The sequence below is a fragment of the Rhinolophus sinicus genome, linkage group LG14 (genome assembly GCF_036562045.2).
Source record: "Rhinolophus sinicus isolate RSC01 linkage group LG14, ASM3656204v1, whole genome shotgun sequence".
In the NCBI taxonomy this organism is placed as follows: domain Eukaryota; kingdom Metazoa; phylum Chordata; class Mammalia; order Chiroptera; family Rhinolophidae; genus Rhinolophus; species Rhinolophus sinicus.
In genome coordinates, this window is record NC_133763.1 from 21,882,808 (window position 1) to 21,904,663 (window position 21,856).

The following is a 21,856-nucleotide window of genomic DNA, read 5'->3' on the forward strand; positions in this document are numbered from 1 at the left end:
TGTAGTGTGGTTAACATATCTGTTCCTTTTGTTTTCTTCAATTGTGTAGTTAGTGTTAGAATTTTGATCAGATTCACGTTTGATCATTTTTAGCAGGTTATGTTGAGTACTTTCATGAGGAGGCACTAATGTTCTCTTTTATGATGTCCACTGATGATCGTTTCCTAGATCCACTCATTTGTTAGTGTTTGAAAAATGCTGATATTCGGAGTCTGTCACCCTTCTTTTTGTATTGGCTAGAATACTTTGCAGTCCTTATGTCAAGATCTCTACAGTATGTTTGGTTGTCTGAAGCTTGTTCTCTAGTAGATCCTATTAAAAAGGTGCATAGGGACACTATTCTCTGAGTTCTTGCATATTTATAACAGTATGTGGTTATCAATTTTGCCTTGAGTGAGGATAAGTTTCCTTCTGTTATGCAGACCCTAAAGTCTCACAATTTCAATTGCAGATTGGTGCTCATTTCTAGAATCTGTGCAAGAACTGCACCTACCCAATGCAAAGATTCTCAGATGCCAAGAGGGAAGGATAGTAGGGCTATAGCAAGGAAGTGCAAGAGGAGAAAAGCCCTTTTCACTAGAGGATCAGGTGGGATGCTGTAAATTCCATGCATATGCCATGCAAAATCCTGGATCTGCAATTTACTTATTTGAGCATAATAAATCTGTTACTTCATTGCTTATTAGCATGGAGTATTGTCATGGAAAAGTCTGGTAAAAATCTGATATTTCTCTTTTTGCTTGGATGTCCAAAGGATATTTTGTTTCTTTTTAAAGACCTGTAGTTTTATTAGAATGTATCTTGATATTGGTTGGTCTGCTTCAGTTTCTCAGGAATATGGTATGCCTCTTCATTATGTAGTTTCAAGTTTCAGTTTGCATTTTCAAGTCTTCTCAAACTATAGTATTTAGCATTGTTTTCTAATTCATTGCTTCAGTTTTCTTCTTTGGGGTCTCTTACTTAATTATGCTGTGTTTTATCTTCAATCTCTTTCAGCGTCTCTGAATACTCAAACTGATTTTGATATAAATTTTTTTCCTCCTTTCCATTTTCTTTTTATTTTCTAATTATGGTATTTGAACAGTGTCATATCCCTTCCTATTGAGTTTTCACTTCTGAGCTAATTTTTTAAAAAATTAGAATTCTATATTGAGTTATATCATCTTCTTAAATGTTACTTTTTTCTACTCATTTTTTTCTGATTTTTTTCTAATTCTGATTTTTACTGTTCTCTCATAGCTTTTATAATTCTCTTAATTTCTTTCACCTCATTTTGGAATGTTTCTTTATGGTTTTTATCTGTTTTCTATGGTTTGCTGTTTTGTTTATGGTTTTGTCTATGGTTATCCATTTTGTTTATGGTTTTATGTGTTTTTCTGGTATGCTTTCATTGCCTGTAGGAACATCACTATTTTTCTTATTCTCTTTTCCTTATAATAATTTTGATATTTTTCTTGTTGCTAAATTTTTAAAATTAGTTAATTTAGCTTTAATGTATATTTAGGAGGAGTAAGTGGGCTAGGATAGCTTTACTGGTATCACAGTTCCAGAGTTTACTCCTCTGTTGTTCTCATAAAGTGATAAAAACAATATCATTTACTAACTTTGAGATAGCTGTCTCTATTCCCTTCCCCCTTCCCTTTAATTTGGACCTTCTCTTTCATTGCTTGTGGTTATCCCTGTCCTGTTCAATTTGAAATCTATTCTCAGCAGACTCTTCTCAATCTGGATCCTTTTCTGGAAAGGTCTTCAGTTTGTTAGTAAGAGACCAATCCAATACCATCAATTCTTATTGCATTATGGTCCTTTGGACACTCTCTTGCATTGGATCATTGGAGAACACACTTTGAGTCACTCTTGCTCCTCTAAGATAAGCCCACTGCATTTTCCAGTGAGTACCTATTGTGGATTTCCTGTTCTCAAGGCCTTCCCTCTGCCTCTTTCTCAATAGTTTTTGATATCACATGGCTTGTATAAGTTGTCACTAATTTGTCCCTAGGTAATTATGGGGGTATCTCATCACTGAGTTTTATTGCAGGTATTGTCCATGAGGCTTCAGTTTTGCTCTATATTAAAGGGGTCATTTTTGGTAGATTCAAAAACTATGTTGTCACTACCACTATATTTACAGAACAGTAGCATTTTAAACACAAACCGGATTTAATCATTCCTTTCAGTCTTTGACTATGCTCTATCAATTATAAGATGAAGGGTTCTATAGTACATTTTACGGGGACTTGCATGAACAGATCACGGTTCTCCCACCACTCCACAGCTGCAGCTTGTGATTAGCCCAGGGCAAACTGCTAGTGTTTCCTTTTTTCTGACCTTTTCACAAACTCATTCTTTTCTTAGATAGCCTTTACTGCTTCTTTGACTGGCAAACTTGGTTTTGAACTGACAATAACTGTTCAATCATCACCAATAAATACTTACTCTTCCTTGCAGTTACCTCTCTACCTGTTGGTGTTAGTTTTCTAGGGCTGCTTTAACAAAGTACCACAAACTGGTAGCTTAAACAACAGAAATTTATTGTCTCCCAGTTCTGGAGACTAGATATCTGAGATTGAGGTGTTGGTAGGATTGGTCCCTTCTGAAGGCTATCTCCTAGTTCCCGGTGGTTTGCTGGCAATCTTTGGCATTCCTTGGATTGTGGATGCATCACCCCAATCCCTGCTTTTACGTTCACTTGGTGTTCTGTGTGTGTGTGTGTGTGTGTGAGAGAGAGAGAGAGAGAGAGAGAGAGAGAGAGAGAGAGAGAGAGAGAGAGAGAGAGAGAGAGACAGAGAGAGAGAGAGACAGAGAGAGAGACAGAGAGAGAGAGAGACAGAGAGAGAGAGAGAGAGAGACAGAGAGAGAGAGAGAGACAGAGAGAGACAGAGAGAGACAGAGAGAGACAGACAGAGAGAGAGACAGACAGAGAGAGAGAGGGAGACAAAGAGAGACAGAGAGAGAGACAGAGAGAGACAGAGAGAGACAGAGAGAGAGAGGGAGACAGAGAGAGACAGAGAGAGAGAGACAGAGAGAGAGAGGGAGACAGAGAGAGACAGAAAGAGACAGAGAGAGAGTGAGAGAGACAGAAAGAGACAGAGAGAGAGTGAGAGAGACAGAAAGAGACAGAGAGAGAGTGAGAGAGGGAGACAGAGAGAGAGACAGAGACAGAGACTGTGTCCAAATTTCTCCTCTCCATAAACACATAGTCATATTGGATTAGGACCCACCCCAATGATCTCATCTTAACTTGATCATCTGCAAAGACTCTATTCTGTTTCTAACTAACGTCACATTCACAGGCTCAGGATATTAGGACTTCAATGTCTTTTAAAGGGACACAATTCAACCAATAATAGTCTTCTATCAATGCTTGATTTTGTTCATCCTATGACTTCTCCTCCCCTGTTTGATGATTTCCAAATCTGCATCTCCCACTCCAAGCCTCATCTGAGATCCAAATCTGTATGTACATCTGTTTACCCATATGTCCATATGCTTTCTAGATTTCCCACAGGTTTATGAAAACAAACATATTCAAAACACCTTATTAGCTTCTAAACCTGCCCCATCTCTGTTAATCCATATTTAGTCATTTAAGCTAGGAGCTTAGGGGGCATGCTGGGCTCTTATTCCTCCCTTACTCTTTACAGACTATGTTCTGAAATTTTTATCTCCTTAATGCATTTTTTTCTCCTCTTCTAAAGTCTGATTCTCGGTTTCTGTTTTGGTTCTGTAACCTACTGTAGTATGACCTTAGGCTTAACTTGTCTCTGCTTTAGCACTTCCTTCTCTACAGGAGAAAGATAACAGAACTGACTGCATAGGTTGATCTGAGAATCAAATGAAAGTGAAAAATTTAGCATGGAGTGTGGTAAATAGCAGTCATTCAATAAATGTTAGTTCCTATTATTAATCAACTTTGAACTCTCTAATGGGTTCTTTCTTTTACTTCTAGATGAATAAATTGAACACAATCTCATCTTAAAAACCTCAGTGATTCCCCACTGCATAGAAGATGTGCATAAACTCAAACAATGCAAATACAGACCTTTAATGCTTTTAATTTACCCTTTCTAACCTTTGGTTTCTACTCCCTGCTCCATGCCTTATGTCCCCACCATATTAAATCACTAGCTGCTCCTTGGCTATGAATTCACACCTCCTACCTTTGCTCCTATGGTTCTCTTGCCTAAAGAGAATGCCTCCCCACACCTTTATCACCCTAGAATTTCTATTTTATGACTCAATTATCACCTTTCCCTCACTCTCTCTCCTGACCCAGGTAGAACTGGCCATTCCATTATTTATATCCAAACTATCTGTATTCAGACATTGACCAGGGAAAAATAATATTTTTGTATTTATTCATTTATGTGTTCATCTCACATTTCATAATATAAACTCTTGGAGAAAAAACAATGTCATTTGTCTTTGTACCCTCAACTCTAATTCAGTTTCTTATGATTAATAAGCGTTCAAATAACTTTTGTTGTTTTATTTATTTAATGAGTACATTGAGCACATGTAATATTTGTAATTTTGTATTGTTTTCTATGGGAGATGGCAGCAGAAAGATGAGAAATTTGACTTGCATTTTAACAAAATTAGTTATCCTGTGGAAAATAGAGGGCAGCAGGGCAAAGGGGAAGTAGGGACATTGTCTACAAGACTTGCAATAATCTGGGTGAGAGAAGGTGGTGGCTTTGATTAAGCTGCCAGCAGTATTGGTGGTGAGAAGGCATCAGATTCGGGTATATTGTGAAGAGAATGCTGCCAGCCTTTGCATGTTGAGTGAACAAATCACTGAATTAGTGCTTAACCTCCTTGTGATTATCACAGAAGTTGCAAATCCAGGAGCTCCGTGGCCTTGCAAAGAGAACACAGCTCTCACAATGCCTCCCTAAGCTACTTTATTTCTAGTTTTCACCTGTGAGGAGGTTATGCGTACCCTCAGCTCTGTGGCCACGGGCTGAAAAGCTACAAACTGTACTCTCAGGTCTGTGGTCCAAAAGGACTTGAACGCTTATGGTGCAATGAAACACTTGTTTTTGTAACACCCAGAGCTCACAGTTAACCTGATGTTGGTGAGGGGTTTCTTCCCAAGGAATAAAACAAGTATCTGGTCTCACGGAGTTTCACATAATAAGACACAAAAAATGAAGTTTTCCCATAATGCACATGCAGAGTTAAACACCAAGAATGGCAAGAAAAACTATTTTCAGGTCCTGAAAAAAGAGTTTTGTTTGTTTGTTTGTTTTTTGTTTTAATTGCGGTAAAATACACATAACATAAACATTAGCATCTTAACCATTTTAAGTGTATAATTTAGTAGTGTTAAGTATATTCACATTGCTGTGCAACCATCACCACCATTAGTCTCCAGGATTCTTTTCATCTTGCAAACAAAACTCTGTACCCATTAAACAGCACTCCCCATTCCCATCACCCCAGACCCTGGCAACCATTCTCTCTCTATGAATTTGACTATTCTAGGTGCCTCACATAAGTGAAATTATATAGTAGTTGTCTGTTTTGACTTTATTTATTTACGTATTTTTACTTAGTATACTGTCCTTAAAGTTTATCCATGTTGTACAATGTATTTGAATTTCCTTCTGGATCCATTCATTTCTAGAGTTTCAAAATGCCTGAATCTTTGTTTAGGAGGAAACTGCCCTTCCAGATCCAGAGGACATGACCAGGGGGGTACAGAGACTCAATATGAGTGTTCTTAGAGGAAAACATGGAGAAAGTGGAATGAATCCCTAGACTTATATAGAAGATAGAACTCCTTAATGCGTCCAGGATTACAAAATTGAAATAGGAAAATATTCAACAATAAAAATCTGTCCACTAGCCTGGAAGCCCTGCCACTAGGAAGCATGGGGCAGGAGTGATTTGTGTGGATTGCCAGGCTGGTGTCCTGGTAAAACTTTTGCTCTTTAAAAATAACTATAGGCAAAGAATATGTATAAAGAATCCTTACATATAAGCTACAAGGATATACAGCAAAGTTTTATTTATGATATTAAAACTGGTTAAAACCCAAATGTCCAACAATAGGGTATTAAACAAACTATAGTGCATTTATTTATTGTGTATTGTTAAGGCAAAAGGCAGGTTAAAACAGCATATGCAAAGGATCTAATTAGTAATTTTAAACATGTGTGTGTGTGTGTGTGTGTGTGTGTGTGTGTGAGTACAGAATAAAATTAGAAAGCTTAACGATAAAATATTAAAATGGTGATCTCTGAATAAGATGATGGATCATTGATTTTTGTTTTTTTTGGAAATTTATAAATAATGTTGTAATGAACTTTTACATAGCTAAAGTTTAAGTGGTGATGTGACTTTAATATTTTAAATCTTTTGACATGTATTGTAAAATTGCTCTTTAGAAAGACAGAACGTATGAGTGTCCTTATTTTCTTAAACCCTTATGTATTATCACTAAAAGAAAAAAAAATCTTCGTAATTTTATGGATGAAAAATAACGTTTCAATTAGTGACTCTTATTCCTGTTAAGGTTAAGCATTTGTTAATTTCTATTGGTCACTTGGTGTCATTATTTTGTGATTTGTCTGTAAATTACTTTCAGTTTTTATGTGTTAATTTTTAAGGCTGTGATTCTCAAAATTTATGGACCACAGTAACTAAATCATTGACAAAATCCCCCTGCATATTTTATTTATGATATTATAGCCTAGTCAGGAAGTGCTAACTGAGAAGAACTTAGGGATCACTGGTCCAAGGTTACATGGCTGAGAAATGGCAACTGGACCAAAATCCTAGACATTCTGATGCCAAGTCTCTCAGCCTTTCATTACATTTGCCCCCATTCTAAGTATTCTGGAATTAACCACAGGCAAAAAAAAAAAAAAAAAAAAAAAGGAAAAAAAGACAAAAAGAGAATTCACTATATTTCTTTTGTCTTCTATATAGTTTTAGTTTTTCATTTTTTTCAGTTCTAGAGTCAGAGTAGCACTCCAATCTTGGCTTTGTTAGTTCTAGGACTCTGGGGAATTACTTATTTTCTAAGCCTTAAGTTTCCCTTCTGTAAAAAAGATGAAATAATTGAAAATAAGATGAGATATTGTATGTAAGTTACCTAGTACGCAGTTAATAAATGTAGTAGAAAAGAAGTAGTTAGAAATAAGTTGTTTTAATTGTTTCAAGAGTAAAGTCCGGAGTAACACTGATATCCTAAACTTTAGATTTTCTTTTCAGCTGCCTGGATCCAAAGTCGTCTTGAGATTCAAAGATATGTGAGGGTCCCCTTATCTCAGAGAACTCAAAGCCTATGAACATTATGTGTCTATCTATCTATCTATCTATCTATCTATCTATCTATCTATCTATCTATCATCATCATCTATCAAACTGTTCTTATCTATCATTTATCTATCATCTATCCATTCACCCATTAATCCATCCATTTGTTAGTCTTTCCAAAAAGAAACCAAATAAAACACCGCTTGAACAAAATTTCCTGATAAATAAGCACCAATGTGATAGTAGTAATTGTTACATGCTAATATTTCAAATGTGTTTGGAAAAGTATGAGAATACTTTTAGGGTAACCCACCCTAAAAGCCAGTGCTATTTCTTATTGAGTGTGAAAGGTGCTGTCTCTGACTGGCTGTCACATTATATTCTGACAAACCTGTGTTTGTTTTCTAACACCACAAAAAAAGAAGTCAAATTATCCCACAGGAGAGACAAAGACAAGAGGATACAAAGAAAGCAAAGTGACACGTCTTTGATCTAATTAACACTCTGTTTTCTTGTTCCTTGAGTCATATGATACCCTCATTCCTTACGGATATTGATGAGTTCTCAAAACCTGGGCTTTAGTACAGGCCGGCTCTGATGGGGAGAAGGTTTCTGAAATTGGTCTTCCCACAGCATCTATCATTTGCTTCTGTTTCATTCACTGAGGGCCATATAGAATGAATGTAATCTCTTTTCTGCACAATCTTTAAAATATTAGAAGACAACTTGGAGTCCCAGAGATTTCCATTTTCCTCCCATTCTGCTGAAAGTCCTGGTGTCCTCAGCTCCTCAGTCATTCTTCCCACAACATCCCACACCCCCGGCCACCCGGGCCACTCTTTGAACATGCATAACATCAATTTCTCCTTCACAGAATTTGGAATTTTAATTACGTCTAAAAATAATATGGATTTATGTTATGTTTTCCCTCACTATGAGCAAAGGCTTTCATCTGCTATAATTGTCTTGGATCAAGATTATCATAGGTCAACAGTCCCATGCTGCTTTGCCACAGTTTTAACTTATATACGTAAAATTGGTTTGTATATTTTCCTTTGAATTCCATTTCATTCATTCATTTGATGAATAACATTTGAAACTCTGATTCTGAGATAGAAATAAAAGGCGATTTTGTTTTCCCATTATTGTATTATGGCACAGGGCAATGGCAGTAGAGAAAGTAAAGAGTACTACCAGAGCTGCTGCTACGTGTTTAATGCTAGTAAATCACTGAATATCAGCATTGCCTTCTGCTTAAAGAATATTGACCAGACACTGGTCCTAAGAATAAATTTATAGGACTATTTAAAAACCTTTAACTTACATAGTGCATGTGTGTGTATGTATGTTCACATACATACATGCACTACATATGTGCGTATGTATGTACACACACACTCACACACAGGGTGCAAAAATGTATACACATTTTAAGAAAGGAAAAAACTATTAAAATTGTAATATTAAATATATAACAATAACAAAAGATGAATACATGTCACATTTGACTTTTGCAATTACAAGAGGTGTTCAAAGTGGTTACCATCAACATAATTTTAATATAGTTTTTTCCTTTCTTAAAATGTTTATACATATTTTTGGCACCCTCTGTACACATGAAGTTCATGTGCAAAAGATTTTAGAAGTTTAAAAATTCAGAACATACAAATAATTTCAGAAAGTTTAGGCAAGGGAACTATAAAGGCACAAAGATGGGGGAAAAAAAGCCCCATGGTTCTGATAATAAGTGCTTTTGCATATATAGTTTACTTGGCCTGAAATGTGTTTTGCACATTCATATCTTTTCTTAGAATGACTTGCCCTCCTTTCTCCACTAAGGAAATTTGTATTTGTGATTTAAAACTCTGCTAATACATCTCTCCTCAGAAGACCTTCTTTTCTGACCCCCAACCAACAACGATCCTCTGCACCGAACTATGTGTGTACCTCCAATACTGCAGGTATCTCACTTTGGGATCATTAATTTACCCGATGGCTTCCATTCTGGGCCCTCCAAGGCTGGAGTATGCCCACTCATCATTGGAGCTATACTACTTAGCACTATTTTTTGTTCATGCAGGGACACCAAAAGTGTGTTGAATTGAGATGGGGAATAAAAAAACCCTCAAATTGTATTTCTTCAGTTAGTTATTTTCATGAGGTCAATAAATAGCCTACATCATATCAAATCTACTTCCAGTTGGAAGCACACAATGGTTTAGGCTATTCAACTAAATACGCAGTTAATAAATGTTAGAAGTAGTTAGAAATAAGTTGTTTTAATTGTTTCAAGAGTAAAGTCCAGAGTAACACTGATATCCTAAACTTTAGATTTTCTTTTCAGCTGCCTGGGTCCAGCTGAATATTTTTCTGCTTTCTCTAAATCAGTAGTGATGGCCATCAGGAGTGTTATGTCCATAACTTCATCATGGAGAAATGTTAGCCTAGGCTTTTCGCAAGTTTGTGCTCCAAAAAACAGTGAGAATAAAGGTTTGCAATCACAACTGGCTTTCTTTCATCTTGTCAATATATAAATAGTTTACAACACTTTGTTCATATTATTTTTTTAACTTATTCTTAATCTGCTGCTACTGTGTTTCCCCGAAAATAAGACCTAGCCGGACAATCAGCTCTAATGCGTCTTTTGGAGCAAAAATTAATATAAGACCCAGTCTTATTTTACTATAAGACCAGGTCTTTAATATAATATAATAATATAATATAATATAATATAATATAATATAATATAATATAATATAATATAATGCCCAGTCTTATATTAATTTTTGCTCCAAAAGAAGCATTAGAGCTGATGGTCCGGCTAGGTCTTATTTTTGGGGAAACAGGGTAGAGGGAAGGTTAAATTAGAAGAGAATCAATGAGTATGACTGTAAACATGTACTATGTGTCACACAAGTTCCCATTTGTTCATCACAACATGGTAAGAAAAGCTTGTCCCAGGTCACTTGGGGATAAAAACACAAATTTGTATTTGAACTTACATTCTTTCCTCTGACACCTGCCTTCCATTTGTAAAGCAAGCCCCCTGCAGATGTCTTCAGGTCTTCAGCTTTTGTTCAACATTTGACAACCATTAAGCAATTTCACACAGTGCTCCCACATATGCCAAGAGGTTTGATTCCAGGGAGATCTGATTTCATAATAACTTCTCAAAACAGAAAATTGCGTCCATGTTAACAAAGAGCCCAAAGAGCTCTCTACTAATTGGCAATATCATCTGTTCTAGAAACAAACCATCAACGTAGAAAGAAAAGAAAGACTGGTAGTATTCGACATTCATTTCTAACAAACAAAGAAAGACGTAGGAAACTTGCACTATTTTTATTTAATAAACTGCATAGGAGACTGAGAAATAAAATAGAACAGACCCAATAGTTCCTTTTCTATAGATATTTAGAAGGACATGAACTGCTTGTGTTCCAGTAAAAAGTAGTTGTATTTCTGAAACAGAGCAAAATTGTCAAGTTTACTCTTTCATAGAGGTGTTTTTGTTTTTTTTAAATAGATACCTTGGAGTTACTTCCTATGTTAAGCATCCTTAGGCTTTAATTGAATTTCAAAAAAAAAGAAGAGATTTTAAAAGTGAGGTATCTTCTGTAAAGAATTATAATCCCTTTGGTGAGAACTGACAATGATGTGTGAGAGGTGAGCCCTCAGGTCTGGAACTAAACCCTAGGTTACAAAGAGGCCCCCCTGACCAGGGACAGAGGTATAAGATCACTTGAAATCATAATAGGGACAGAAGGAACCTGAGAGGCTCTGAATTCTACCCTTGGTCATAGACAGATGTGATGGCAATGTTAGCCTCTGTCGTTTGCCACTCCATTAGGACCCTTGCTGTGACTGCCTCTGTACATTCGCTCAGTTGATCTGACAAATGCTTCCACCGTGCTCCGTCCAACCCACCAATGGAGTCTGGAACTTAGAATGCTTGTCAGAGATGCAGAGCTGTGTGCTCTGGTCACTGAGAAGGGGACAGCTTGATCCATGTGACACCACAGATTAGCTTTTGAATGGTTCTTGGCAGTAATCTACTGGGTATAGAGATAAGAAGTTCATGGTTGTAAGCCTCCCTCCTAACCTAATCCAGACCCTTCACATTGCGTTATAAGCACGTGTCTCCTGCGATACTGGAGGAGGGGAAGTCAGAGATCGCCTGTTGTTGGAAAATAACTTTGTATACTTGAAGACAAAGGCCAAGCAGTCTTTTCTCTTGGGCATCTGTATTATTATCTCACTGGAAAGTATTTTCTCCCCTCTCGTTCCTATAGCCACTTAGCTTCTGAGCCAAGTTCCCTTATCTGAAGGTAGAGCTAACCCTACTTCCTTCACAGACTGCTGTGAAGATTAAATGAGAGGATGTGTTTCACAGACATGCCTGGCTCATGATGCCAACTCTAATAACTGAAGTTGCTTTTATGTCTTCAGTTCTTCTCATTTTCTTTAGGCATTTTATTCTAAGGAGTGTTTTGATCATGTCGGATTTACCCTTTGCCTGATCTTCCAGAAGGGCAAATGAAGATCACTACTTTACTGAAGAACAACTTCTAGCAATTGCTAGAAGTCCTGAATATCAAAGGAATCCAGGTTGGGGTGTGGGTGGGTAGTGAAGGCGGGGGGATGGAGAGGCTCAGTAAGGTTTCTCTGCTTAGGATTCTACTTTGCTGTGTCGATGAACGCAAATAGCTCTGAAGAGGGCATGGGTGATTAAGGAAGTTCCCAGTTATGAAAAGCCTCTGTTCTTCTTAGATATTCATACAGATGTCAGGGAGGATTCATAGAAAGCCGTATTTACAGTTAAAATTTTAGCATAATTACCAAAGCATAATTTAAGAAGTAAAAAAGTTTTAAAGTTTTACCATTGAGCATGAAGTATGCCCTGAACATGAGAAAGCAGTGGCTTAAATACGCAGCTCTCATTAGAGCTAATGGGACGTGTTCTTGGTAAAAACCCACTCTGAAATATCAGTGTGTTATGCCTCTCCTCTGAGGTAAATACATTCAGAAGACATTTACCATCCTTATTGTCTGACTGACTCATTTTCTGATAGGGTTATTCTTATTATTTATTGCCTTGGGTAGTGTGATAATGGAAGATATAGTTTTCCTTATATCACAAAAGGTTACCAGAAATTCTACACCAACTTTGTCAACATAATCTCAATCCAACAATATCTTGATTTTGTAATTTCCTCAGTGTTAATGAAGATGTACACACAAACACACCTATATAATTCCCCACTACGCTGTGCACACTGACATGTAGCCCGTACCCTACACACACGCACACACACACAATCCAATGATTTTCTGAGGATTTAAATTGTATTTAAATTCCCAAGTCTTTTTCATTAATATTTTATATTCCAGGTGAAAAGAGCAATCTGGACTAAACTCATAGCTTCCCACATCACCAACTTCAGACTTAAACATAATGTGGCAAAAGCAATCAACTCGGGAGGAAAATTCCAAACACTTGGTATCTCAAACCTTATATAGTTAGTATGTGTTTAATCTAAAATTTAATGTGATTGAGACAATCTTTACATTATCTGTGGGGAAATGAGATATATATAACTCATGTTTCAGATAGTCCATATTTATAATAAATACCTCAGTCCTTAAATCATATTTGATCAAATGTTAACTACTGCTATATCAATGGCTAAATCAGAAATCATCAATAGTTATGAGGATATTATGTGTACATTTTAATATTGAATTTTCTTTATTTTATAGCACATTAAACAGTTTACTTGTTAATAGCTGTTATTTTTACTATCTGAAAAATGTAGAGTAAAAATCTGTGTAGAAGAGCTTTAAAGAAACAACATCAATAAACAGTAATTTCAGTAAGTCAGTAAGTGTTATTTCCTTCTGTTGCTTGTCTACAGACAAAGCTTTACACTAAATATATATAGAACATTCTATATCAGTGGGCACTGATAACAAAATTGTATGCTTTGTCATCTTAAGGAGTTCTTGATTGGATAGTGAAATAACAACACCTTCTGCTGTCTCCATTTATGATGAATAAAAGTAAAAATGACTAAAAATTTTGGCCTATATTTCTATGGTGGAAAATTTTCCTAGTGACTATTATTTTAAAATTAGATTCTATTTCCCATCTACCGTCCAAAGGGGGAAAATTGTGTGTCAAGAGGGAACAGATGAATGGAGTGACCTAACATTTGACACAAGCATTTTGGGGGTCATAACTATGAGAGGACAGTCTGGGCTTCTTATTGTTCTGAGAGGACTGGAGGGAGCTGTCACTCTGCATTGGGGACCCACTTCCTCACATTGCCCCACTTTCCACTCTCATAGCACCCCAGGTGTGCCACCTCTCACCAGAAGCCCCAAAGCACTCTCAAATCAATGATGGTGTTTGCAGTACGCCTCTCACTGTGTGTTTGCAATAAAAGAGAGACAAGGGACTGTATTTAGGATATCCCAAGACATCCTTGAATGGGATAAAAACCTGAACACCTTTTCCTCATTTACCACACTTTTATTTTTTTCCCCTAAGGGCAGCATTGCTTCTCAAACTAATGAGGCTTTGGTTTTATCTGCATATATTTGACCCAGGAGCTGGATTTCTGTCACCTCTATTTCCTGCTCAGATAATTAAAATTAATTTGAGTCCTCAGAGAATAGTGCTATAGTAGCTACATATTATGGTACATGGCATTCTAAGCTTATACAAAGTAAAATCATAATGAGTTGGTATATTGTATTTGAGAAAAGTTCTCTTTTTATTGATTTTTATTCTGTGAAAATAAAATTTATCTATGTGATATGCTTATTTTTGGTTTGTTTAATTTTCATACATTACATACCTCTCCTAAAGATACTTATTACATAAATAGGTACTCTTCATGTATTTCCTCAAGAGTAGGGAATAGTAGAATTGCTTTTTTGTTCTCCACTAAATAATTTCCCCTGTAATGGGTAGCATGGCCAGGGTCTCTTGGACAATTTGGTAAGTTCAACTGAAACAGGTGAGAAAATTATTGAACTTGAAAGAAAAATTCTTTTTTTCACTCTTAACATCTTATAGCAACTGGTAGCTAGCCGAGAGAGAAAGAGAGAGAGAGAGAGAGAGAGAGAGAGAGAGAAAGCATTTCTTTCCAAAGTAGTTCTTTAGATTTCTAATATACTAGTATTTTAATAGTAAAATGTGTGTTAAAATAGTCACTTGGAACAAATATAGCAGTGACTCTTATGTGACATAATATTGACATTGTATAACTTAAATTACGAGACTACTGGCAGAAATTATTAACCATATTTTAAAAAAACAGAATATTTGTTCTTATTACTCAGGAAATTGTGATTGTGATAGAATCAGAACCTTCACCCTAAACCGTGTTGTATTGAATTAATGACAAATGAGGAAAGTTCCAAATGTGTACACAGTGTGTGTGTGTGTGTGTGTGTGTGTGTGTGTGTAGTGTTTTATTATTTTTAAAAGACAAGATATTGCCTTGTAGCTATTTAATCCTTGATTTTAGCAGACATATGGACAGCTATAGCTTTAAAAGTTAACCAAAAAATCCAGAGGCCTGAGACATCTGACCTACCACATCTATTTGGTGGTCAAGTGGAGAGGAGAATCTGAGAGGGTGGAACTTGTGCACTTCATTATATCTCAGGGTGTGCTGTGTTTCTGGGGTTTCTAGGTCCTGCCTGAAGAGTCCATAAGCAGATGTATATTACAGAGATCAAGTTCACCAGCACCACTGAATGCTTAGAGCAATTCAGGTCTAACTACAATAATTTTGCATTCTCTTTAAGACACTTTATTACTGTTTCTGTTATTGTCTTATTATAATTTTATTATTCATTTATTTATTCTAAGAGAAGAAGAGAGTCAAGTTGTATTTTTCCAAAATCTTGGCAGAATTAGGCAACATAAAATATAGTGCTGTGGAAACATGGGGAACAAAAGAATTGGAGGTTTGGATGGATGAAGTCTAAAGTATTTTAGTGCCCGTGAATAGGAGAGCTTTATCATGAGCAGAAGGTTTCCCTCTGTTTATGGCATAAGCCTGGCAGGATTCATTTTCCACAAAGGCCATCAGTGATGCCCTGCGTAGCAAGATTCTAAGATAAAAACTCTAAATATTGGCTTACTCTAAGCTTACACTGGCTGGGTTAGTGTGTAGTTTATGAATCTCACCCTGAGCACCTCATTTCTGAGAACGGAGAGCTGAAAGGCTCTGGGGGCTAGAGTTTTGGAGGTTGTGTATGAATTCAGCAGGAGAAAATCACAGGAACTCCCTGTGGTATGGCCAGTGCTTGTCCTAAGACTGGAATGTTCCCTCCTGGGGGTGGCTAACAAGTAACACAATACTGAGCGGTTCATGGATTTGAGTACAGGGAATGGGGAAGACCTCGCTCCATCACTTTAGATGGAATTATTTGTTATCCTATTTGTTCAGTAATCTGTGTTCTTAAGATGATTTCCCCCAGGGAAAAATGTCATACCACAATTGGCTGTAAGAATTTGGCAAGCGGGATGTGAAAAAACAATGTGCTAAATGTGGCAGGGGGCTGATGTGCCATCCAAATAGTCTAACAGAATATACAGTTCTGTTCCGGAAGACAGCAAAGTTTATGTGACTACTATCTACCAAGCTGGTAGCTACAGAGATTGTTCCCTTGGAATTGTGCCTACAAACAGAGAGTTCAGTGTTTTCAAAGGAAAGCCCCCTTTACCTAATATAATGAATACCTTTACTTATTCATTCATTCATTCATTCAATAAGTATTTATTGAGTACTTATTTGGAGATAGGCACATTTCTTGACTCTGGGAACATAGCAGGAAATTATATATGTACTTACATTCTAATGGGTGAAGATGGGCCATCAGCAAGATAAACAAATGCAAGATAAAATATGTAAGCTCATGTTAAGTGCCAAGGAAAAAACAAGTCAGGAAGAAGGATATAAAATGTGGTCAATTTAGACCTACAGCCAGGGATATTCACTGGCTGGATGAAATTTGGGTCAAATTTCGAAGTAGTAAGAGGAAGCAAGCACTTTTTGCTCAAAATCTGAAGAACATTCCAGACAGAAAGGACAGAATGTACAAGATGCTGAAGTGGGTGGGGACCTAGGCAATTCCAGGAGCACCTGGTAGACAGGTATGAGCAAGGGGGTAGTAGTAAGAGATAATATTAGAGAGGAAATGGGGAAGTCTGATCACAAAGGGCCTGGTGGGCTCTGTATGGACTGTACAAATGAGAGAGGAAGTGATTTGAGGGTTTGAATAGGTAAGGGACACAATCTGGTTAACATTTCATGAGAATCCCCTGACAGTTGTGCTGAGAATAGAATGAAGGGAAGCAAGTGTAGAATCAGGGAAGTTATTGCAACAACCTTGGAAGTGATGATGGTTGTTTGGACCTGGATAGTAGCAGCAGAGAAATAGGTAGATTCTGGGTATTTATTTGGAAGTTAGGGCCAATGAGATTTGATGCCAGATTAGACCAATCAGCTTGAGGGTCAAACCCTCCCACTGATGTATAAACAGCAACCAAGGCTCAACTACAACAGGAGGATACATACAGTGCACACAAGGGACATACCTGGAACACCTGCCTCTGATGATTAGGGAGACTGCATCACTGGGTCCTACAGGACACTTACTACATAAGGCCACTTTACTATGATTGGGAGGCATAGCAGTCCTACCTAATACATAGAAACAACAGAGGAAGGCAGCCAAAATGGGGAGACAAAGAAACATGTTCCAAATAAAAGAACAAACCAAAGCTCAAAAAAAAAACACACACAAAAAAAAACCTAAACAAAATGGAGAAAAGCAATCTACCAGATGCAGAGTTCCAAACACTGGATATTATGATACTCAATTATCTCACATAGAACTTCAACAAATTTAGGAGCCCTAAAAAAGAACCAGTCAGAAATAAAGAATACAATAAATGAAATAAAGTCTTCATTAAAGGAAATCAATAGTAGATTAGATGAAGCAGAGGACTGAATCATCAATTTAGAAGATAAGGTAGCAGAAAACACCCAATCAGAATAACGAAAACAAAAAATAATCCAAAAGAATGAGGACATTTAAGGGGCTTCTGTGACAACATCAAGTGTACCAATATTTGCATCATAGGGGTACCACAAAGAGAAGAGCGAGAATAAGGAATTGAAAACCTATTTGAAGAAATATTGATAGGAAACTTCTCTAATCTGGAGAAGGAAATAAACATAAAGGCCAGAAAGCAGAGAGTGTCCCAAACAACATGAACTCCAAGAAGCCCACACAAAGACATATCATAATTAAATTGCCAATGCTTAAAGACAAAGAGAGAATTTTAAAAGCAGTAAGAGAAAAGCAGTTAGTTACCTACAAGAGAGCACTCATAAGACTGTCAGTTGATTTACCAACAGAAACTCTGCAGGCCACAGGGATTGGTATGAAATCTTCAAAGTGATGAAAAGCTAGGACCTACAGCCAAGATTGCTCAACCCAGCAAAGGTATCATTTAAAAGAAGAAAAAAAGACAAAAAATATGAATAATAAAATGATTATAACTACATGTGTATCCACAATTACTTTCAATGAAATGGATTAGATCATCAAAATGGCGTCGTGAGGTGAGCCTCTGGAAATCTCCCATGGAATTTACAACAAATTGAAAAACTATAACTCCACAAAGGACTCCCTGCACAGCAGACAAGCAAGACGAAAAGTCTCACTACTGAATTCACCTAAAGGTGGGCAAATAGCACGAGCGGGGGAGGAAGGAAGAGAGAAGTGCGGAGACGGAGCAGGACGCAGACCTAGCTCAGTTCTCCGAGCTCGCTGCATCCTGGAACCACCGCAGCTGCAGGAGAGGGAAGAACTCCGACTGCTAGGGCTCTGTTTATGGCCCATGGGGCTGAGGGGACAGCATATAACATGGCTGAACCCAACACTCACGGCAGAGATCTCGGAGAAAAGACTGAGGGAAGAAGGCTGAAAACAGTGGTTTAAGCCCTCACTGCTGAGCAGAGAACGGAAGCCTTAGGCACTGAGACTAGCCGCCCCCGCCTTACCCTCCCAGGCTCGCCCCACCCCCACTTGCCCAGTGTTAGAAATGGAACAGTAGCAGTGTCAGATCAAAAGAACAGAATATTTGCAGTTCTGAGAACTGTGGTCCAAAGACACAGATTTACAGCCCAACTAGCTCCGCCAAAGGGGAGGGAGCTGTGGAAGCAGACATGGTTGTGGTGGTGGTGGCTGCCATTGCTCTGGGCCAATTCTCAAAACTCACCCCACCCCTGTCCCCACCTATCTGGGCGGATCCTTGCAGGACTAAACAAAACTGCTGAAACACATGGGCTCTGAATCTGGTGCAGGACAAGCTTTGGAACTTCAAAAGCTCTCCGCATCCCAACGGGGAAGTGGTGCCCTATGACCCAGGCGAACTGTAAACAGAGGAGAAGCTCACCTTCCAGGGAATCCCCACATTGTTTGAGAAGCTGGAATAGTGCAGAGAAAACATAATACTACAGTGTGAGAGAGAAAAAAAGGCTGCAGTCAGAGAGAAAATAAAACATTCTACAAACACATACGGGAAAACAAAAGAAAGACGTCTTACTATCAACCTATTGCAGATCACACTCCTGCGGATGTCTAGGAAGAGAAATAATAAATCATTAATTGCCATGAATAACCAAGGCAACAAGACAGCTCAGAAAGAAAGTGAAAAGTCTCCAGAATATGAACATAAAGATATGGAAATATGTGACTTAAATGACAGAGAATTCAAGATTGCAGTACTGAAAAGTCAACGAGATGCAAGAAAACACAGAAAGGCAGCTTAATGAACTCACAAACACAATCAAAGAAAAACATGAGCATTTTACAAAAGAGATTGAAATTAAAAAAACAAACAAAAACAAATAGAATTTCTGGAGATTAAGAACTCAATAGAAGAAATTAAGACTGAAATAGCCAGCTTAGGTAGTAGAGTTGACCAGATGGAGGAAAGAATCAGTGACATCAAAGATAGAAACCTGGGAATGACATGGATGGAAGAAGAAAGAGACTTGAGACTTAAAAGAAATGGAAGAACTCTACAAGAACTTTCTGACTCCATCAGAAAGAGCAATATAAGAATAATGCACATACCAGAAGGAGAAGAGAGAAGGGAACAGAGAGTATATTCAAACAAACAGTTGATGAGAACTTCTCAAACTTATGGTAAGAACTGGATCCTGGAATCCAAGAAGCAAATAGAACACCTAATTACCTCAACCCCAGCAGGCCTTCTCCAAGGCACATTGTATTGAAGCTGTCAAAAATCAACGACAAAGAAAGAATCCTCAAGGCAGCCAGGGAAAAGAAGATGGTAACCTACAAAAGAAAGTCCATTAGATTATCATCAGATTTCTCAGCAGAAGCTCTACAAGCCAGGAGGAAGTAGAACTAAATATTCAAACTATTGAAAGAGAGAAATTATGAGCCAAGAATAATATACCCATCAAAGATATCCTTTAGATATGAAGGAGGAATAAAGACCTTTCCAGACATACAGAAGCTGAGGGAATTTTCTAATACATGACCTGCACTCCAAGAAAGACTAAAGGAGGCTATTCAAACACCAACAACCTGGACAATTTGTGGCAACCGAAATATAAAAAGGGGGAGAGTAAAGGTCTGAACCGGAATATGGGAATGGAGAAAGTAGGCATGCTGAAGAAAATGAAATACTCTATCAAACTTTCTTTTATGTAAACTTAAGGGTAACCACTAAAAAAAAATCCAGAACTGAAATATATACTGTAATAAAAGAAGAAACAAAGGGGAACACCATAGAATACCACCATACAGAAATAATAGACAACGAAAAGGCAAAGAAACAATGGAGACACAGTCTTACCAGAAAACTAAAGACAGAATGATAGGAAATCCTCACATATCTATAATAATCCTAAATGTAAATGGACTGAACTCACCAATGAAAAGGCACCGAGTAGCAGATTGGATCAATAAACTATACCCAATCATATGCTGTCTCCAAGAGACACATCTCAGCGACAAGGACAAGCATAGACTCAAAGTGAAAGGGTGGAAATTGACACTCCAAGCAAATGGTATCCAGAGAAAATCAGATGTAGCTATACTAATATCAGATGAAACAGACTTTAGGGTGAAAAAAGGTAACAAGAGACAAAGATGGACATTTCATAATGGTAAAGGGAACTGTACAATGAGAAGACATAACAGTCATCAATATTTATGCCCCCAATCAGGGCGCACCGAAATATACCAAGCAACTACTAACAGAAGTGAAGGGAGAAATTGACCAAAACACAATTATACTAGGGGACCTAAATATGTCATTGACAGCTATGGATAGATCCTCCAAACAGAAAATAATGAAATAGCAGCCCTAAATGACACATTAGATGAAATGGACATAACTGACATTTATAGAGCACTTCATCCTAAAACATCAGACTATATATATTTTTTCTAATGTACAGGCAACATTCTCATGGATAGACCATATATTGGGACATAAAACTAACCTCAGCAAATTTAAGAAGATTGAAATCATACCAAGCATATTCTCTATTTACAAGGCTTTGAAATTGGATATCAATTGCAAAGGAAAGTAGGGAAAATCATAATTACATGGAGATTAAACAACATACTTTTAAAGAACGACCATGCCAAAGAAGAAATTAGAGGAGAGATCAAAAGATACATAGAAACAAATGACAATGAAAATACATCCTACCAAAATTTTTGGGAGGCAGCGAAAGCAGTTTTAAGAGGGAAATATATATCACTACAGGCCTGTCTCAAGAAACAAGAAAAATCCGCAATAAATAACCTCAGATTACACTTAAAGAACTAGAAAAAGATGAACAAATGAAACCCAAGGTCAGCAGAAGAAAGGAAATAATAAAAATCAAAGCAAAACTAAATGAAATTGAGTACAAAAAGACAATAGAAAAAATTAATGTGACAAAGAGCTTGTTCTTTCAAAAGATTAACAAAATTGACAAACCCCTGGCTAGGCTCACTGAGATAAAAAGAGAGAAGATACTAATAAACAAAATCAGAAATGAAAAAGGGGAAGTTATCACGGACGCCACAGAAATACAAAGGATCAGCCAAAAATACTATGAAGGACTATATGCCACGAAATTCAATAACCTAGAAGAAATGGACATGTTCTTAGAAACACATAGACTTCCTAGGCTGAACCATGAAGAACTGCAAAAACCTAAACAGGCCGATCACCAGTAATGAAATTGAATCAGTCATCCAAAACCTACCCGAAAGCAAAAGTCAGGGTCCAGATGTCTTCACTAGTGAATTCTACCAAACCTTCAAAGAGGATTTAATACCAATCCTGCTCAAACTCTTCCAAAAAATTGAAGAAGAGACAGTACTCCCTAACTCATTTTATGAGGCCAACATTACCTTGATACCAAAACCTGGTAAGGACAACACAATAAAAGAGAACTACAGACCAATATCTCTGATGAATACAGATGCAAAAATCCTAAACAAAATTCTAGCAAATTGAATGCAACAG

General features: G+C 37.2%; 1 protein-coding gene across 5 annotated transcripts in view; it reads right to left on the bottom strand.

The window, feature by feature from the left end:
• Window positions 1-21,856, bottom strand: part of XKR4 (XK related 4) — a 476,837-nt gene that overhangs the window by 173,466 nt on the left and 281,515 nt on the right. The window lies entirely within an intron of this gene.